Source organism: Cupressus sempervirens, chromosome 1 (genome assembly GCF_028749045.1).
Source record: "Cupressus sempervirens isolate cs-2001-9-10 chromosome 1, ASM2874904v1, whole genome shotgun sequence".
NCBI classification, from domain to species: Eukaryota; Viridiplantae; Streptophyta; class Pinopsida; order Cupressales; family Cupressaceae; genus Cupressus; species Cupressus sempervirens.
In genome coordinates, this window is record NC_143118.1 from 222,378,128 (window position 1) to 222,401,061 (window position 22,934).

A 22,934-nucleotide genomic window follows, 5' to 3' on the forward strand; every position below is an offset into this window, starting at 1 on the left:
TGGAGCACATATTCTTGAGGTTGTCCTAATGACATGGTTTAAAGGACTAAGTGTTATTCAATGTTGTACAAAAATTACACTTGATTTACTAGAAGCTGTGCAAAAATAGAGCATTGGAAAATAGAGTTTTGATGATCTATCACTATCTTTCATCTAAGATATAATGAACAAATGTGCAATCACGCATTGATAGAGGATAATCATATGGTGATGCGAGCATGTGCACAAGACATGGTTTCACACGTGTGAAGTATTTTATAGACTATGAGTTGACAATGTTGTTGTAATTGTGAATTAATTAATTATCCTAATATTAATTAATTGGGAAAGCCTCAAGGCTGACTCAAGGAATTATTATGAAGATACAATATAAAGGAATTTTTTTCCCCTTATTTGTAAAGAGTCTTGAAGGAGAAGATCAATTGGAATGTGAAGTATTAGTGTGTAGTACAAGAAGGAGTTGAATGCTTGTTAAATGTGTGTAAGTGATCCAAGGGATGATTGGATGCATAGTATGAGATTTGATTACAAGATTTGAAGGACAAGAAGTTTGGTTGAAAGTATAGAGATCGAGGAAGAAGTACTTTTAAGTTCTATTATTCTACAAGGAATAATATAGAGATCATTTGGACAGTGGGTTCTTTGATTTTAACCTTGAAGCTATTTGGGCAGCTGGTCCAGTTGTCTTCCACAACTTCTAACAAGGTTGGCAGACCTCCTATTAGGGTTAAAATCTCCTAACAGGGATTCAAAGTCTCCTAATGGGGATTCATATGTACTGAATGTTGTAACAGACTCCAAACAGGGTCTATCCTCTAACAAGGAACATCTATATTAGTACATCATCTTGTGGGCACTATCCCCACCAGGGTTCTCCCTCTAATCAAGGGTTTCCCTAGTTAAGATATCTAGTGTTAATTGTGTAGGAGTATCTTATTATGGTTCCAGTTTATATTACACACATGGTTAAGTTTGTTTAAGGTTAATGTTTGTGATGAAAGTTGGATAACTAATTCAACCTTCCCTAGTTATAACAAGGTTCGCACAACTCCTATTAGGGTTGGAATCTCCTAACAGTGATTCAAAGTCTCCTAATAAGGAATCATATGTATTGAATATTGTAACAGACTCCTAACAATGTCTATCCTCCAACAAGGAACATCTATATTAGTACATCATCTTATGGGCACCATCCCCACCGGGGTTTTCTCTCTGATTAAGGGTTGCCCTAGTTAAGGTATTTGGTGTTAATTGTGTATGACTATCTTATTATGGTTTTAGTTTATATTACTCGCATGGTTAAGTTTGTTTAAGGTTTATGTTTGTGATGAATAGTCAAACCAAGAATAAAATAATTGGCATTTTTCATTTATAATATATGAATCACATTCAAATGTTTTTTTATTCATTTCTAACTTCAACAAACAATGTTCTTTGTATTTGGTCGTTTCACACTAGGTTTTATTACTTCTAACATTGTCTAGTGTCTAACATTTGTACCAGAGGTCAGCACCCTCTTGCAATTTTTTATATTAAAAAACTTCAAAAAAAATAATGAATTATTAGAATTAGAATTCTAACAGTTTAAATAGTCTTTAGAAATATATATATATATATATATATATATATATATATATATATATAGAAAACAACATAGTGTAACATTTCTTTATATATGTTATTGATTTAAACCTAATATTTATTAGAAAACAAAATCAAAACTATTAAGAGTGAGCGAGCGATAAAATGACTACTCCATATTTTAGTTTCTAACTTTGATTGAATATTTTTTTTAAAGCCTTTGATAGAGCTATATTCCATGTCAGTGTTGATTTCAATGATAACTAGTAGAGAACAACAAAATATCCCCAAAAAATGGATGCATTTTAGCAAATCTAATAAAAATATTGAAAATGTTGACTTTTGAATACATTTTGTGGGTAAAATAACTCGTGTCTATTAAAAGAAGCCATAAAGCTTATTAAACAAACCAATCCCACATGAAAGCTTAGTAATCAAATGCCAATCACTGCGTAGTTAACAAGCCAAGCTTTTTGTAAGACTCGATGCAATCGTCATAAATTCCCTCGATCCCGTGCGGGAAAGTGAAACCTAAATCTTTGAGCTTTTCAGACTTCAAATGAGTATTCTGAACAACCATGAAATCCATATCCTGCGACCTGAATTGAAACATGCCAAATCGTAAGCTACATAAACATATTAAAACATAATAACAGATAAAAACGTAATGTATGAATGCAAAAACGTAATAATAGATCTTATTGAAATCCCTACCTGTCTACAATCTTCATATCTAGATAACGTTTTATGAAGAATTCCAAATACTCTTTAATAGAAAGTGCGTCCGCAGAGCACAGATATCTCCCTTGAGCTGCGGATTGCTGCATCAGAAATATGTTGGCATTACAAACGTCATTTATATGGACTATTGGAAATTTCCCAAAGGTGGCCAGGACAGTTCTTAGAGTGCTGTTAAGTAAATCCTCGTTGCCTAAAATGTAATTAACAAGACATACAGTCATTTACTATAGAGAAAAGATAGGCCTAAAATTGAATTAACAAAGCTAAAATGATTAACTAATAATAGAGAAGAGATAGTTAAGTGGTGGGTGAACATTAGGGTGAGAAAGACGTGATAGAAACCATAAGAGTGCGTGAATGCTGCCGGGAATGTAAGGAGTGATGAAAGGTCCTCCCACAGCAGCTGGCCCAATTGTTACAAGATCTAAATTGTTCTCGCCAGCGAATCTATAAGCAGTCTGCTCTGCTAGTGTCTTTTACACGATGTAGGACTGTTGTGTTCAATGCATTAAAGAACCCACATTAGAAAACCTCTTCCCAGATTTATATTTCAATCAAGGAAACCTACAAATTAGGCCATTCAAGCTATGCCCAAATTTGGATTCGTTGCGTTGAAATCCAATTGAATGCGGGCACTACCCTATTTGTAAATATTGTAATGAGATCAAATAAAGAACTAAAGGCAATATTCAAATAAGATCGAATGCACTTGTCTTTGGCTTTATTCTTGGCTTTCTTGATTACATTCTTGATAGTTTAAGTGATATGTGGAGAAGATTCAGCTATGTAAAACAACATAGATATATCTCTTACTTGATCTTGAAGTCTTACCAATAGAAACTAGAAAAATACGTGAGACTAACTCAAATCAGTGAAATAAAATTAAAGGTGTATCCTTATTTTAGAAGGATAAGCCATTCACAATTATATATATAGGTTCAATATTTATCGAAATACAAAATCATATAACAATTTTTATGTTGTTAGAATGCATAAAATCATAAAATCATATAATAATTATATAAAGAATGCATTATGTATAGGAAATAATTAGAAGAATAACTTGGATTTAAAAAAAAAAAATTGTTTCAGAGACATAATCAATGGACATAAAAGCTCTGAGACCAATCACAACATGTGTAGCTAATTGAAGTAATCAATTTTTCTTTAGCCAAAGATGCCACCATAAATTGCATAATACAATGATGAGATCTCCATTGCATGGTGACAGAATCACATGGATTAATCTTCTATACCTCTTCTTACCTACTCATAGATTAATCTCAATAATACCCATTTTGCACATTAGTGACAAAATGTAATTGTGTATTGGAAAAGTGTTATATTAGTTAAGTTATTATCAAACACATATTTTTACAAAATCTTTCCATACTTTTGACATTATTATTATAAGAAAGGTGCTCCACTGCCTATTATTATCTATATTTATCAGTTATTATTCATAAGATAGTTTTTGTTCAAATAAGACTATAAATGAATAGTCAAATTCAAAATAAAATAATTGACATTATTGATTTGTATTAAATGACATTCAAATTAAATTATGTTCTATTACTTTCCAACTTCAACAAAATATAATGAATTATTATAATTAGAATTCAAACAATTTTAAAATATTCTTTTATAAAAGTAATATATATTATATAATTTCAAAAATATTCTTTTACAAAAATAATATATTATATAATTTATAAAACAACTTATTATACCATTTCTTAATATAGAATACCAATCCATAGATTATATTTATAGAAATACAATAAATATTTACTAAAACACAATGAAGTTTTACAACAATTTAAGTGTAATGTGTGAATTTTTGTTGATTTCAATGATACATGGTATGAAAAATATAATATGCTAAAAAAAATCGTTAGATTTTAAGAAGTCTGAAGGAAAAACTTAAAATCTTTGAAATGCATTTTTTAGAGAAAATAATCCGCACTTATTAATAGAAGCCATACAGCTTAATATTAAACAAACCAATCCCACATGAAAGCGTAATTAAACTCTTGGAGTGCATAAGCTTATTAAACTTTTGGAATGCAGTTTATAGAAAAAATAACCCACACCCAATAATATAAAAGAAACCAATCCCACATAAATGCTTATTAAACAAATGCTAATCACTGCATGGTTAACAAGCCCAGCTTGTTGTAAGATTTGATGTAATCGTCATAAATATCCTCAATCCCGTGCCTCAAAGTGAAGCCCAAGTCTTTGAGCCTATCAGACTTGAAATGTGTATTTTGAACCACCCTAAAATTCATATCCTGCGACCTGAATTGAAGGGCAAAGCATGTCAAATAATAAGCTACATAAATAGATTAAAGCATAAGCTACATGATTGTGAAAAACAAAAAAATAGAGCTGGTTGAAATTCCTACTTGTCTACAATATTCAGATCTGGATAACGTTTTATGAAGAATTCCCAACACTCTTTAATAGAGAGTGCATCTGCAGAGCACAAATATCTGCCCTGAGTTGTGGGCTGCTCCATCAAAAATATGTTGGCATTGCAAACATCATTTAGGGGAGAGGATTCAGTACTTGAACGCGTTCCAATAGTTGTGAATGGAGTTGTTCACTTAATACCTACACTTATTGACTTAATGTCCATTTTTTTTTGACAACATTGTACCAATACTTGTGAGCTTAAAGTTGTTAGTACAATGTTAACTACCCAAAATTGAATAAAATGTACCCTCAGTTATAAAAATTAACCAATGATGTGATGCAGCATCAGCTATTCAACTATGGGTACCCTTTATGCACAACCATTGGTCTCACTTTTTTTTGGGCTGATTTGGACAACTTGAAAAAAAAATGCTGATGTGGCATCATAACGGGTCATGTGGACTTGAAATCTTAGTTATAAATAGACGACTCACCAAATAAGCTGCTGTAAAAAATTGAGAGTGATTTGAAATATTTACATAGGGTTTTGATAAGCGTGAAGTTAAGGTGTTCAAGTATCGGGTCCTCTCCCCTATATGAACTATTCCAAATGTCCCAAAGGCCGCCATAACGGATCCTAGAATGCTGTTAAGTAGATCCTTGTTGCCTAAAACATATTTAACAAAATATACAATCATCTACTATAGAGAAAAGATGGGCCTAAAATGTAATTAAGAAAGCATACAATAATTTACTATAGAGAAAAGATAGTTTAAGTGTTGGGTGAACATTAAGGTGAGGAAGACCTGGTAGAAACGATAAGAGTGTGTGAATGCTGCCGGGAATGTAAGGAGTGATGAAAGGTCCTCCCATAGCAGTTGGCCCAATTGTTACAAGATCTAAATTATTCTCACCAACGAATCTCCAAACAATCTTCTCTACTAATGTCTTTCACACGGTGTAGGACTATTGTGTTCAATACAATAAAAAACCCACATTAGAAAACCTCTTCGAGATTTATAATTCAATTAAGGAAACCTGCAAATTATGTCATTCAAGCAATGCCCAAATTTGAATTTGTTGTGTTGAGATCCAATTTAATGTGAGCAATACCAAATTAGATTTTTTTTGTAACGAGACCAAATAAAAAACTTAAAGGCAATATCCAAATTGTGAGAAATACAAATTAAAATCAAACTCACAACTCAACCCTCACCCTAAAAGATTGCTTGGCACTCACAATTGCCGAGTGCCAGTTTTACTCGACACTTGATGGTGCCGAGTGGCAGGTTGCTTGGCACTTGAAGAAAAGTGCTCGGCACAGGAAGGTGCTGAGTGCCAAAAATTTCTCAGCACTTGCTCGGCACTTGAAGGTGCTGAGTGACAGGCAACAGGTGCCAAGTGAACTCGGCACAAAGAGGAGCTCGACAGCAAATGCTGAGTATGCTCGGCTCACAAAGGAGATGCTCGGCAACAATTGATGCTGACTGAGCCCGACTCCAACTGAGAAATTATAACTTAAGATATTTCAACGTGAATGCATTCACCATTAAAACTAGAGAGCCAAAGCTTTAAGCTTTCAAAAAAATTTCTCAAATGCCACATACAAGGGAAGATCAATAGATTCAAGTATGCTTGCTTGCTTTCTATTCAACTGAGATTTAAACTATTACAAAATTTGAGAGCATTCAGCTTCAACCAGAAAATCCTAAAATAACTCTAAACTGATTATGCTTAAAAAAACTTTAAACTTACAACTCTAATGGCTGCATACAAAGGTGCCTGGAGCAATCACTGCTTCAATAGGACGAATCTAAACAACAAACTTATAGAGTAAACAAGGAAGCACGTGCAACTACAGGCACAAACTTCCTTCCTTCTTCATTCTCTGCTCAGCTCTGCAACTTCTCTTTGATCTTCTTGATCTCACTTGATGAATGAATGAATGTAGAAACATTCATTTTGTCATATTCTTCCTTTCCCTCTCAACGTTCAAATTTCAAATTCTCACCTACCAAAAATGAATGCTTGCCATCCATGAATACCTACGGTGCTAACAGGGTAGATGGGTGTGGGGCTTGAGGACAAATAGCTGGCTCTTGACGTTAATTTCAAACACTCCCCCTTTGTCCTGAGACCCACAAACAAGGATCACTGCTGATCCAAATCAACCACACCAAGACTCTATCTTAGGTGCACAAAAGTTCCAATGCCTAATGGCTTGGTGAAAATATCTGCTAGCTACTGCTCTGACTTGCAGAAATTCATTTTGATATCCCCATTCTCCACCAACTCTCTGATGAAGTGATATCTGATCTCTATATGTTTGCTTCTCCTATGGAAGACTGGATTCTTGGACAATGCAATTGATGAGATGTTGTCACAAAAAATTGTGGTTCCATCCTCTTGCCTTTCATTCAATTCTATCAAGATCCTCCTTAGCCAAATTGCTTGATAGGCTGCTGCATTTGCTGCAATGTATTCAGCCTCTGCTATAGATTGAGCAACAATAGGTTGCTTCTTGGATGCCCATGAAATTGCACCCGGTCCCATATGAAACATGTATTCGAAAGTGCTCTTCCTATTATCTAAACTTTCATCCCAATTGCTATCAGTATAACCTACCAACTTGAATTCATTTGATGTAGTATACAAAATCCCAAATCCCTTGGTACCTTTCACATACCTTAGGATCCTCTTTCTCGGTTGCCAATGAAAATCCCTTTGTGTTTCCATAAATCTGGAAATCAGACTTACTATGTGTATTAGCTCTGGCCAAGTTGCTGTCAAATACATTAGACTTCCAACCATACTCTTGTATAATGTTGGATCCACTCTCTTGCTAGAGTCTTCCTTGCTCAACTTCAGACCTACTGTTGTTGGCATGGGGGCTGCCTTACTATTCTGCATATTAAATCTCTCCAAGATCTACCCTGCATATTTTTTTTGAGAGATGAAGATGTCATCATGCATTTGTTTTACTTCTATGCCTAGAAAGTATTTCAAGAGACCTAGGTCTGTCATTTCAAATTCACTTTTCATGACCTCTTGAAACTCACCAATTAGAGTCTTGTCATTACCAGTAAAAATTAAATCATCTACATACAAGACAACAATCAATACATTACCATCTGCTGCCTTGATGTAAAGAGTGGGCTCACCATTGCTTATGCTAAAGCCATTGCTCATCAAATATGAGTCAATCCTACTGTACCATGCCCTTGGAGCTTGCTTGAGCCCATAAAGAGCTCTCTTCAATCTATATACTTTATTCTCTTCACCTACAACTTCATAACCAGGTGGCTGCTCCACATACACTTCTTCTTTCAATACACCATTTAGGAATGTGGACTTCACATCCATTTGAAATACCTTCCACTTGTGCTGAGTTGCAATTGCTATGACAGCACGCATGGTTTCCATTCTTGCAACTGGGGCATATGTCTCATCATAATCTCTTTCATACTGTTGTTTATAGCCCTTGACTACCAGCCTTGCCTTATGCTTATCAATCTTGCCTTCAACATTGCATTTGGTCTTATAGACCCATTTCACTCCAATCACTTGCTTCTTGGGAGGCAATTTAGTTAGCTCCCATGTCTCATTTTTTTCTATAGCATCTATTTCCTCATCCATGGCATTACATCATTTCTTCTCCTTAATAGCTCCCTCAAAATATATTGGATCACTATGAGAAAATAATGCAAAATTAACACTCTCATCATAATCTTCATACCTTTCATCTTGGTATATCTCCCTAAGACTCTTGGTCTTCTTTGGTAATAGGGAAGAGAGTGTGGGATTAGAATCTTTACTGCTGTTGCTTTGCCGACTAGCTCGGTCTTGACTGATACTCAGTATTGACACTTGATCATGCCTAGAAGAGCTCGACAATGTCTGAACCTGCTTGCCTTTTCTTCTATTTGCTCCTTCTTCTTGTTGTTCATTAGCATCTTCTTCACTCATAATTGACACTTTACTTGAAGTGCTTGGTGACTCATCAATTTGTCCATACCAAGATTGATTTTCAAGAAATTCTACATCTCTTGAAAGCATCATCTTGTTGTTCAATGGATCATACAATCTATATGCCTTTGATTCTGGGCTGTACCCTGTGAAAATGCATTTCACACCTTTGTCATCAAGTTTTTGCCTTTTCTCTTTAGGCACATGTGCATATGCAACACATCCAAACACCCTTAAGTGTTCAACTGTCCATCTTATTCATGACCAAGCTTCCATTGGAATTCTATCATAGATTGCTTTTGTAGGACACCTATTAATTAGGTAAACTATTGTTGCCATAGCCTCTCCCCAAAATTCAGTTGGGAGTCCTTTCTCTTTCATCATGCTTCTTGCCATTGCAACAATGATCTTGTTCTTTCTTTCAGCGACTCCATTCTATTGTGGTGTATAGCTGGTTGTGAGCTCTTTCTTTATTCCATATTTTCTGCAAAAATTTATAAAAGAATTGGAGGTATACTCCCCTCCTCTATCTGATCTTAGGACCTTGATATAGTGTCCACATTCTCTTTCAACCTGGGCTTTAAATTTTACAAATTTATCAAATGCTTCAGATTTATTCTTTAAGAAATGCACCCATATCCTATGACTGAAATCATTAATAAATGTCACGAAATAAGTACTCCCCCCAATGGAAGTAACTTGCATAGGACCAACTAGGTCGGTATGCACTAACTCTAATGGATATTTAGCCCTCTTAGAATTTCCAGAATTAAAAGGAAGCCTATGTTGCTTACCCAAAATACAAGCCTCACACTTGTTACATGAATTTCCTATTCGTGGCAAACCTTCTACCATTCTTTTATTTGATAGTAAATTTAAACCAGCAAAGCCAAGATGACCATACATGAGGTGCCATAGCCGTGAAGGGTCTTCAATCACACTCCTTAGAGCTGATTGTGTGGGAGGTGCAACACAAACTTGAGATGAGAAACATGTCTCTATCCTAAAGGAAAATATTCTATTCTTTGTCATTTGAACTGCTGCAAGTAGGTTCTTACTCCCATCCTTTTCTTGAATGACACACATGTCATTCTCCATCAGCACTTTGTATCCATTTTGAATGAGTTGACCAATGCTCATCAAATTGTGCTTCATACCAGGGGAAAAATACACATTTTATATTTCCCTTTTCTCACCTTTCTTGGTGTGGACCATAATAGATCCTTTGCCCACAACTGGTAGGGTTCCTTTGTTACCCATTTTAATCTCTGATTTGAAACTCTTGTCAATGAATGAAAACAAAGTTTCATTACCACTCATGTGGTTGCTACATCCACTGTCGAGGTACCAAACCTCAGGGCTTCCTTCTTCACCAATATTACACATGATGAAGGCAGTAGCATTGGGTCCACTTTCCATGTTCACATCAGCCACATTTTCTTGTCCTGATTGATCATTCTGCTTCTTCCAGCATTCATTTGCATAATGCTCATATTTATGACAGTAGTAGCATTCTACATTACTCTTATTTGAGTTTTAATTTTTCTTACCTCCTCTTGAAGTATTTTGTGAGCTACTTGCTCCATCTGCTCTTCCTGAATTTTCTGCTATAACATTTCTTTGTCCTCCATTTCCTCGGCCTCTGCCTCTGGAGTTCTTGCCTAAGCCATTTCTTCCCCTCCCCCTTCCTCTTGGATTTGACTCAGCCTTGAATGCTTGCTCTTGGGAAGTAGAAGATGAGAATCTATTGATCCTATACTCATGGGTTTGAAGAGAACTCGTCAACTCATCCATTGTCAAAAAAGTGAGGTCTTTTGCCTCTTCTATTATCATAACCAAATGGTCATATTTATGAGGTAAACTCCTCAATATCTTTTCCACTATCCTCTACTCTTGATAGTCTTCTCCATTTGACTTCAATTGGTTAATCACATTGCAAGGTCCTTGAACTGAAGTCTGCAACTTATTCATTCTCCTTCATTTGAAGGTTCTCAAACTCCCTCCTAATATTTTCTAGCTTTACAGTATGAACTTTATCAGTTCCCTTGAAGTTTGTCTCAAGGATATGCTATGCTTCCTTTGCATAATTTGCTGTTGCAATCTTTGAGAATATTGTCTCTGTCATTGCTGCTTCAATAAGACTTAATGCCTTAGCATCCTTCCTCCTTGAGTCTTTCAAATGAGTCTTCTGTGCATTTGTGAGGGCAGCATACTGAGTTGGATCAGTCACATCATTGAATCCATTTACTACAAACTCTCACAAATCATTTGCTACTATAATGGTCTTCATCTTCTTTGCAAATGTATCATAATCCTGTCCATTAAATGATGGTGGCTGCTGCCATATCTTTCCTGCATCTCCTGCCATGATAAATATCCCAAGAAAACAAATGCCCTAACTCACTTTGGATGTGGGGCCTCAAAGCTCTGATACCATGTGAGAAATACAAATTAAAATCAAACTCACAACTCAACCCTAACCCTAAAAGATTGCTCGGCACTCACAATTGCTGAGTGCCAGTTTTACTCGACACTTGATGGTGCCAAGTGGTAGGTTGCTCGACACTTGAAGAAAAATGCTCGACATAGGAAGGTGCCAAGTGCCAGAAATTTTTTGGCACTTGCTCGGCACTTGAAGGTGCCTAGTGACAGGCAATAGGTGCCGAGTGAACTCGGCACAAAGAGGAGCTCGACAGCAAATGTCGAGTATGCTTGGCTTACAAAAGAGATGCTCGGCAACAATAGATGCTGAGTGAGCCCGGCTCCAACTGAGAAATTATAACTTAAGATATTTCAACGTGAATGCATTCACCATTAAAACCAGAGAGCCAAAGCTTTAAGTTTTCAAACAAATTTCTCAAATGCCACATACAAGGGAAGATCAATAGATTCAAGTATGCTTGCTTGCTTTCTATTCAGCTAAGATTTAAACTATTACAAAATCTGGGAGCATTCGACTTCAACCAGAAAAACCTAAAATAACTCTAAACTGATTATGCTTAAAAAAATTTTAAACTTGCAACTCTAATGGCTGCATACAAAGGTGCCTGGAGCAATCACTGCTTCAACAGGACGAATCTAAACAACAAACTTACAGAGTGAACAAGAAACTACGTGCAACTGCAGGCACAAACTTCCTTCCTTTTTCGTTCTCTGCTCAGTTCTGCAACTTCTCTTTGATCTGCTTGATCTCACTTGATGAATGAATGAATGTAGAAACACTCATTTTGTCATATTCTTCCTTTCCCTCTCAACGTTCAAATTTCAAACTCTCACCTACCAAAAATGAATGCCTACTGTCCATGAATGCCTGTGGTGCTGATAGGGTAGATGGGTGTGGGGCTCGAGGACAAAAAGTTGGCTCTTGACGTTAATTTCCAACACAAATTGAGAAATGTTGAAGATTATAAAATTGAATGAAGGCCACTCTTAAACATTGATACTAAAGAAGAAGCTAAGTTTGAATTACTATTTAACACTTTTAATCTATGATTCAAGCCTTTGTGTATGATGTTTAAATCATTCCTCGAATGAAACACAATGAAGCAAAGTACCCAAATCGGAAACTGTTCTTTATTGGAGCGAAAGTAATTGACAGGGCTCCAAAGAGATTCAACAGAGCAGGGATTGTTGTTGAGCTTTCCTTGCTCATCCAGTGGTGTGATGCCCCATAATGTGGTAGTTAAAACTACACGCTTCACTGTTTTTGATTTCAGACAGGATTTCAATACATTGATTGTCCCCTGAACTGCAACTCCCACAACCTCCGTCTGAACATTAACACATTGCCGGAATAGGAAGAAACTCATGCAATAATAATCAGCATAAAGTTAATAATCGGCTTTGATGCAGCCTATACCTCGCCATCTTTGGAGGTAAGGTCCACAGGAGAAGCAACGAAGAAGACACCTTGGCAGCCCAAAATGGGCGAGTCAAAGCTGCCTTCCACTAGCAGATCTGTGTTGAAGAGCTTGAGCCTTTCATGCGCACCAGGAATTTGTCGTAGATAGGACATGTCTTCATTCCCTGTGAATGTTCCAATTTGATATTTCAAAGTCTAACGTTTGAAACATACCATTTATCCTAATCATGAATATGTAATCTTTTGAGAAATGAGGGTAATGGGTATACCTGATTTAGGAAGAATGGTTGCGTGGACATAAAAGCCTCTCTTGAGAAGCGATTTGACAAGTGAGGAGCCGATGAAGCCGTCTCCGCCCACTACGCAATACCTTGCTTCCGTTTCTTATTCCAGTAACTCAATATTCCAGTCGATGGGTGAGCTGGTTATATCTCTTTGCGCGTTAGGAAACTACAGGGAGTCTCTCAGGATATAATTGAACATAATTGCCGGCACTACATATTTAGAACGGATAATCGGCAAAAAAGGACATATAGATAGCAGAAAAGCATATTTAGATGCAGTTCAGAAAGGGCATAATTGAATTCGCTGCCGGCCGAGGGTTTTGCCGGCCGGAGAAGGGAGCGAGGATCAAATTCCAAAAAGATACTCGATGGATATTTGAAAACGAAAGTTTTTTCTGAAAGTACATAAGTTATTTGGTTTCTTTGGCCTGTCATATCTATATGGCCACTTTTAAACATCACAAGTTTGCAAAAAATAAGTCAATTTTGACTATTTAACAATTTTAGTTAGGAATGAAGCTTAGTGTGTGATGTTGAAGTCATTTGTATTGATATAAGATGGTTTGAGGGAAGTATCTAACGAGCTACAAAGTAAGCTTAGTGTGTGATGTTGAAGCCGCATCTAACTGAGCTACAAAGTATGACTAAAGAGAGCGTAGAAAAGTAGGAATTGTTTTATATTAGAACATTTAAATTTGACACTCTTCAGTGATGTGTATGTATTTTTCAAATTAGTTTCAATTTCATACACCAATTTATTTATAATTTTCTTATTTGTTGTAAGATCCTGTCCAATTAAGGACTTGTAAGGCCATTGAACATTATGTGGTTTATGCATTCTTACCAATCATTGGTCCTTTCTTCATAGTTAATAACATGATTAAGGAAATTTCATTTATGATGATTATGATTGACTCCATGAATCATTATTGAATTAAATAGGTTTGGCTTATCATACGTAACTATCTAAATACTATAGTGAAGTAATGAATGACGATACATTTCATTTTAATTGGATTACTTAATATGTATTGAGATAATTATGTGTATACCATAATTGGTTAGCATCATCAACTTTATGTATCATCAACTTATTTCATTATGTAATGATAATTAGATACTTTAACTAATCATATCATTCTTAGTTGAATAGATAATGTGGTTTAATGAATATGTTCTAGCTCTATTTAGCCCATGTTATGTGATGATGGTTTTGAACTTGAATTATGTACATTGGTATATTCCTAATTTTTGAAAATAACAAATTGATATATTGGACCATAGGATATAATCTTGTTGGTGACGTAGGTTATTTACATTATCTATGTGTGGGAAATTATTGAAATGTGTAGGAAAATCTACATACTTCAGAGAGCCAAGAAAAGCATATGCATAATAGTCTATAGTACCTTGTTTTGACATGACTTATTTGTAGAAGGTTTCACTTGACAATTCCTCAAAGATGAATAAGTGAATTTGTATTTATGTAATTTCATGGATATTCTATGTGTATGGTGTATGTGGAAAATGGCATGTAAAATTGAAGGGTGAGTATATTATAGCCTAGGCCTTATGTGATGATGGTTTTGAAGTTGAATTATGTACATTGGTATTTTCCCAATTTTGGAAAATAGAAATTTTTTATATTGGACTGTAGGATATAATCTTGTTGGTGAAACAAGTTATTTACATCATCTATGTGTGGGAAATTATCAATTACTATTAATAAAATTGAAGTGTGTAGGAAAATCTACATACTTCAGGGAGCCAAGACAAGCATATGTCTAATGGCCTACACTACCTTGTTTTGACATAACTAATTTGCAGATGGAGTCATTTGAAGGTTCCTCAAACATGAATAAGTGAATTTTTATTTATATAATTTCATGGATATTCCATGTGTAAGCTATAATATAGAAAAATGACATGTACAATTGAAGGGTGAGTATTGTTGCCCCACTTTTCACCCTGTAACCATTTTGCAAAAGTGGAAAATTTTGCATCTTAGTTAAGTCTAAGTATGTGCGGGTCTAGTTTTAATTCCTCTTAGGTGACAAGAGTCTCCATTAGATTTTTCATCTTTCCCTTCTTCCACATTTCATGGCCGGGTGGTTTTCCTTGATGTTGTGAGTTACGGGTAGCTTGGTACCTAATTTGATGGGGATTCTTGTAACATGAAAAAGTTATTCACAAAGCTAGGATTGTTCAGGACTTATCATGTTTTTGATGAAAGAAGGAAGCTTGTAGAAAATCAAGCATCACTTTCACCTATGCGATTTTTCAACCCATGAAAGCGATTTCCCACAAAGATTAACAAATGAGGCTCACAGATCGATGTAAGAAGATAATGAGATTTCTTATGAAAAATCTCTAATTTCACTACAATATTCTACCTTGGGAAACATTCAAAATTCATCATAGCACTTAGAATCATCTTAGGCAAAAAACTCAAAATTGACTTCTCCTTAGTGGGCTTTTGACCCATGAAGTCCATTTTCTACCAAAGGTAATTGTAAAGGAAAGAAATGACAAAGTGGGTCCCTTTTCAAATTTCATGGTCCTTTTAAGACTTTTCAAAACCAAAGGAAATATTAACTCAAAGGATAAAGTTTAAAGGAAAGTCTAGGTGGAAAAATGAGAATCGTCTTCTCCTTGGCAGGTTTTCAACCCATGAGGACAACTTTTTGCATTCAAGAGAAAATCAACATTGTAAGTGAACTAGGCCCAAAAATTATACACAAAACATCTTAAGATGATAATGGAAACAATCTAACCATTGCAAGAAAGGTATAGTGAGCAAAATTCAATTAGGTGGATATTTTGTTATGAGGTACTCTATTCATAATTCTTTGAAACTTAATAGGAAACAAAAAAGTAAGTATGAAAAAAAGGAAAGTTACCATTGGGCCAATGGAAATAGTGAAAAGACATTGAAATATTTGTTAGAGCTCCTAGATTTACTATTTCAATGGATTTATTCTTTAATTCATTTGTGTGGCATGAATCCTGAAGATCAACAGATGAATTGAGATTCCTATATAGATGGAAACATAACAGTTATTCAAACTACCACTTTTTCTTGAACTATTATTATGTTAAATTACACAACGCATTCAGATAGTCTCTATTTGTGAATTCAATATCATGTTCTTCATCTAGATTCAAATTTTCAATTTACTTCATTCTCAAACAGAATGACAACCAGACTTGTCCGGTTTGATGGGCTAAATGGAATCAAGTCTAGATTGTATAATTTTAGGGATACTTCACTTTGTTTTTATGATATGCAAGATTTCCAAAGAAGGCTGAAGGCAGATCTGATTCATCCCAGAACTAAGAAGCTCCAAGGAAGTGGATTAGTAGAGGTAGCTAGTTTCCTAGTGGCAGTCCAAGCTCCAGAATTGATTTATGAATGCATAAATCACTACAATCTAGATACAATATTAATCTCCATTGATAGGAAAATTGTGGTGAATTGCCTCTGAGTTCTAGAAAACAAGGGTTTTTTAGACTTGATAGTAGGAGGAGCAACCTATGAGTTCTCTGTAAAGAAGATGGTGTGTAGGAAGGAAATTATGCAATCCTAGTTTCAAAAGTTGTGGAGCACCAAGAGTAAGTTCCCCAAAACTCTATTTGGTACTAACCATAAACTTGAGATTGTAGAATGAAAGGTGAGGTAGAAGCTCTAAATTTTGTTGAACAATATTCCTTTCTAGTACAAGTTATTTTTTCAGATATAGAATATATTGATTGGGCTCATGAGGTAAGTGAAAATTTTACCAATGCTCTCAATCCTGCAAAGTTCTACAACACTTTCTATATGTCTTCCTTTCGGATTTACATGCTAGCATCTCTAAAATTATGGTCAGGCCTTCCAAGAATAGAAAAATTTCCTGATGATGTGAAGTGCTATGAGTTCTATCCATGTTTGCAATTGATAAATAGTTATGCAGAGTATGTCAAAGTTAATGACACATTCATAATGAGAATTTGCAAGGAACTCCAAGGATGCATGGAGAGGAGATCCAATCTGGAGGCAATGGCAGCTATTAGTTAGTTTGGAAGATATTTTATCCAATTCTTATCTTCTCACATTTGAGTCTTGTAGCTTTCAATGGATTCCTCTTGAAGCTGCCGCGGTATCTGTGTGACATGATTGTGCTGATAGAGATCGTGAGGCAGGCGGTCCAAGTGAATGTGTGAGGCGAAAGCTTGAAGAAGAAGGGATATGAGTTCCCTATGAAAGTAGGAGCTTTCAGTTGCAAGTCCTAATCTAATGCAAGGAATATGCTCAAAGTGTTCAAGATGAAATACAAATTGGAGATGTATGAGGTCATGAGATCTATGTTTGATCCGAATGTATATGCTAGGGAGGTGTTGCAGATTGGGAGTGTGATCAAACACATTACCATGGTTGAATATTATCGAGTGGATTATAAAGATGAATTTTAAATTTGATATCATGCTTTCACTAGGCTCATAGTGGAGTAAATAAAAACATATAATATCAATCTTAATATTGAAGGATTGGAGGATGATGGGAAATATATGTATAGTAATAGATATCTGACTAAGTTAAGAAACACTCATGTCAATTCAAAGCCCTATGAGGATGTTGAGGAAGATTTAGACACTATGATAGCCTGAATCATCAAACAAACTGAGAAATGGGTCAAATGGACAACCAAAAGAAGCCAAAGTAAAAGCACAAGCAGTCAAGCTTCTCTAGCAACAACAACTCCCTCTTCCTCCCAAAATGCTACACTAGGTGTAACACTAGCTATCACTCAAGGACCAACTCAGCCTTTAGGAGGAGGAGACCAACCTTTAGATAAGAACAATCCCCATAGCTAAGACTTGTCATGATGGCTCTCTCCTAGTTATTGGAACTCAAATTGATGCCGAGGAGAAGAAGAAAAAAGAGCCAAATGATAGTGATGTTACCTTAGTTCCGTCTCCTCATGTTACACCAGTGCCCTATCCTAGTGTTAGCCCAGTTCCCTCACCTCATCATAGCCCAGTTCCACCAGTAAGTGCTATACTTCTACAACCAAATGGCTTCTTAGTGCAAATAGTAGATTTGAGAGATGGAAAGAGAAGTAGCAGTGAATCTACTAAGTCTGATGAGGCATCTAAGAGAACCTCAGAGGTGGAGAAAGGCTAGAGCTCTTCCAAGCTCATTTCTTAGGCCCCAAAGAACCCCTTCTCTTCAACTGCGATGACAATCACTCTAGTTAAGAAGAAGATGTTTAGCATAGACTCAATCGGGATGGCCTCCAAGGTGATAAGCACTGATTCTTGGTTAGAGGATACTGTAGGGAGAAAGAGAAAAATTAAAGATGAAAGCACCCCTGCCAAATATATCATATCCCTTGTGGTTTGTTTTTGATCTGCATTAACCAAGGTGAAGAAGTAGAAAACCTTGCATATACCTAGGCAAGATCTAGAAATAGGGCACCTAAAAATGGAGAGAGCCAAGACCAACAAAGAAGGAAGAATTCAAGATATAAATACTAATGATTTTACTCTGCACTTGGTCAACCTTGGAGAGGCTAGACATGATACCAAGGTTGGCTTGTGGAAGTCAACCAATGAAGTAATTGAGGGACAACTGGAAAACCTGAAGTCGTCAAAAGTTAGGGTGAAGGCTGAGAGAGAAGAGTTGAACAGATTCATCAGACAATTGGTCACTCCATTAGCAACTATCTCTAGAGTATCAGTAACAAGAAATCCTACTATTGCCAAAGTTCAAGCCCTTATCTCTCAACTTCAAGAAGATAGGTACTTTGGCCAAATTGCTAAAGAATGGACTAGGAAGCTCAAATTAGAGGGAGTCTCTATTATAGAACAAATTGGCAATGTTATCTTAAGATTAGAAATAGAGAAGGATAACATCATAGCAAATAGTAGTAATTTGGCTAGAGAAAGAGTGAAGAGAAAAAATTGTATCTCTCTTCTAAACATGATCATTCAAATAAAGACAAAGGAAGTTGTTGAAGAAAAAATCTTGCCAAAGAGAGACGAACCTCTATTTGAATGGCTTCAGAGCATGTAGTTCAAGTCAGAAATGATCTTATTAGCAGAAAAAAGACTTAAGGAAATAGAGGATAAAGTGAAGAAGACCCAAGATAGAGGATTTGAACTCATGAAGGGACTACATACAAATTCATAGACTAGTGGCCAAGGGAAAGAACTCATTGGGATAAATGTCATGAAGAGAATTTCTCCAAATTCTTAGATAGTCTAATTGATGTATCTTCTAGTAATCAAAATAGAGTTGTGGAACTCTAAAAACTTAGTAGATGCATACAGGTGGCCAGAGAGGAAGTTCCAAATTAGTTAAATGTTGTGAAGGAGTTGGGTAGGGAGTATTCCAAGTGGCTATTGAGATACACCAACATACACGTTCCTAGGCATGAAGAGTGTTGGTGTTTGAAAATGCTAGAGAGTTTTCAATTATCCCCATGAGAATATGACATATCTAGGGGCAACTAACTCCCATTCTAAACATATCATTTTAGACACAGGGCCAACTATAAGGCTTGACCCTTCTTCTACTTTAGGTTCTGCTAAACCTAGCAGGGTAGACCTGAGATTCAAATGATACCATACCAATGCAAAAACATATCTCTAAATCTATTTTCTGTAGATGAAAACCCTTATATCTCCTAATGACTTATGAAAAGACACAGATCTACAATAGGTGAATGCAAAACTTTGAATCTCATAAGCTGAGTGAGGGTTAAACATTTAGGTCCTTCAACATGAAAGTGAAAGAGCATTTGATTATTGATGTTGATTTTCAACAAATCCTCAAATATGCAAAAATAAGACCTAGTGATCCTATAAACTGATCAGTGCCTTAACTATTGAGCAAATCTATGAATCAAAAACATACATATGAATATCTGAGACATATGTGTATCTTCAGATATCTAATCTATCTATCCAACTTGTAAATAGACATCTATGTTCAGTTTAAATCTCATTCTTACTTGATATCCTCCTCAATCAATTTGTAACCCTGTTGATTTCTATGAAGCATTTACACAATTCCTTGAATTATCATAAACAATGAAACAACATATAGCCTTAATTGACTACAACTATGACCTAGGCTCTTTGTTCAAAGGTCATAAAACATTAAAACTCACTGAGAATGGAGACAAGATTCAACTAAAACTCAATCATCTACTGCTCTTTGTATTATTTTCTTGAAATTACACAATCATATGCATGAAATGAAAGACATTAAACAACCTAATAGATCTAAACTATCTATATACTCCTTCCTACTACTATTCACATGAGAGAATTCCGCTGAAAAATATGGTGTCTTAGTATTGGGAATACATAAAAATTGGAACCAGAATATGGTCTCATAGTAATGTGCAAAATTTTCTCCAAAGAACTGAAACCAAATGGTCTCTCAGTGACAAAACTAGAACCTCTACAATGAGAAAGAAAGGAATTGATATAGAGGAAGGAATTCCTGGATTGAATTAGGGGATGACAAGTGTCCCTTCAAAATTCCTTCCCAAGAAGCTCAAAGCCTCTCTCTACCTTCTCTCTGCAACTGAAAATCAAATCTCATCATTTTGTCTCTACAAGGTAGAAATATCTAAGATATTTTATCCATCATTATAACTGATTTTGATGCCAAGATGAACCCACAGTAAAAGGTGAAAATAAGTTATATGACCTTTAGAAGCCAACAAAACATCTCAAAATTGATTTTCACCACATTCAAATCCTAACAAGCTTTTAAAATCTTCCCTCTAACAAATTTTGATCATCAATGAAGAAATTTGCTCATTCTACTACCAATGCCCCAGATTTCACAAATTGACCTATAGCATGAACTGGTGAATACCTATGCAATAATTGACCTCAAAAATGAAAAATTTAGCTCATTTTGATTTTGGTGGTATATTGAAGTGCTAGTTTTCGATAAAAAATGCTCTAGATATGTCCTTTTGAAAATCAGGTCTTCGTTCTTGGTTTCCATTGCATTTGAAAATTTCAAAAATTTATTCCTTTATATAGTTTGAACTATATAAATAATTTCTAATTTTATTTAAAAACTAACTTGTGCACATGATCTTGGGGAGAAACATTTAAAAAATTAAAATTTTAAAACCTTTGAAAATTCCCTCATATTTCTCACTCGGGTCAAACTTGGTTTGACCACATTGCCACTTGACATTTAGATTGGCTAGTGACTTCAACCTTGGTGCCATGTGTCATGATCTCAGAAACCCTTGCTATCTCGCTATGGTTATCAGGTGAGCAACTCTGCTTGGTGAGATAGCGACAATCACATGATCTGGCATGTGGTAATACCTCAACACTTAGATCTGTTTCCTGCCATCTCATCACCATCTAGGACCCACTTGTCAATTTCTAATTCATTGCTCGCACTATAGGCAGGACCCACATAGCATTTTGAATCTCACCAAATTTCAAAGTTTTCTAGTGACCTCGCTATGTCGCTAGATAGATTTTTTGAGATGTCCTCGCTAGCGAAGTAGCGAGGCTCCAGATTTTTGAAATTTTTGAAGGCCTTTATTTGTGCTGATATCATCAGTTATTGCATGCTTATTTGTTCAAAATTTAAGCTTTAAGAGCATCTATTTGGTCGATCGGGACCCACGTGCTCATTTTGTATGGCTTTGTCTTCTATAACCTACACCACTCGAGACACTTATGATTTGTATGTTTGGGGATTTAAATATGGCTATTCATCTTTCACTCAAACGATGTGGGATATATCCCCTCTTTAGTCCTCAAAAAGACCCAAGCCTCTCCCTCCACAACTCTACAGGATGTTTTATTACCAATCTTTGGTGATCACTGCATATCTATTTTTCTGAGCTCAATACCCATATCACAAACATTTTTAGGGATTAAAAACTCACGACCTATTTCTGCATCAATTCATGTCTTTTATCTTGAAAAATGTTTATGTTTTGATCCTGTTCTTGTTCTTACAAAGCCTGAGTGAGAGCCATGTTTGAATCTTTCTGGCTGAGGGAGATAAATGGCCATATTAAAAATTTCTCTAATGACAAGTCCAACTCAGAACTTGTAGATTTTTTTTGCTATTTCTTCATTGCCTCAGTGACTTCCTTCTACATGGCACATGCAGGTTCTTAGCTCTTTTCCTGGACATTTTCAAATTTGGGTATGAATCTATAGTGTCTCCCTTTGTTAAGTGTTGTCGCTTCCTTCCTTCATATGCTACCTACATTGGATGTTCTCTGCTTGCGACCTGGTCTTCATATCATTCTGATTGACCTATATGGATTTGCTATGTGGGCATTGATCGAGCAATGAGTTAATGTGGTCATCCACCTGAGGCCCCTTCTATACCACCCGTGCATGCTGACTAAATAGGTTCCTCATTTCTTTGAGCCTAAGGGCTCGCTCCTATAATGGATAGTATAGGGAGCTTACTGTCGAGTTTACGAACTAGATGAACTAGAATACCTCCTCCCTTACTAGCATGCCTAGCTTCATCCACCCCTCATTTATTGTCCTATTATAGCTTTATGAGTGCACACCTAATATATATATATATAGTTCCAGATCCACCACTGGCCTACTCTCTCTGTGGGCATCTCCTTCAACATCCCGCCCTGCCCTATTCTACTCACAGGCTTCCTTTTTGCAATGCGTGGCTTGGTGTTTGACATATTCTTCATTGTTACTCTGATCTTCTTTCTAACTATCGGCCTGAAGTGTTCCTCTTCACCTTAACAATGGGGCTCACTACTTGCTTAATTCCTGAAACTAATATTTGATCATAAAATTGCATCATAGTATTTGGTGGTTTTCACATAGAATATATCTCATAGCTCTTAGAAGAAATGGGCCTTGTATTATGCATTCGGTTGTTATATTGGTCCTGATGGTATTGTGCTTCACCACTGAGAATCTGATTTATTTGACCTTTATCCCTTGTAAGACCTTTGCCATTCCTACAACATGGGTAGATTTACAAAGGCAACTTCCATTCTTTCTAATGCTGACCCTTTTATTGCTCTACCTCTTCTTCTTTCGTATGGAGTGGATGCTCTCTT

General features: G+C 35.8%; 1 pseudogene; it reads right to left on the reverse strand.

Annotated features, from left to right (window-relative positions):
• Positions 1-2,026: 2,026 nt before the first annotated feature.
• LOC149576957 (putative anthocyanidin reductase) lies at positions 2,027-13,287 on the reverse strand (annotated as a pseudogene).
• Between the last annotated feature and the right edge of the window lie 9,647 nt (positions 13,288-22,934).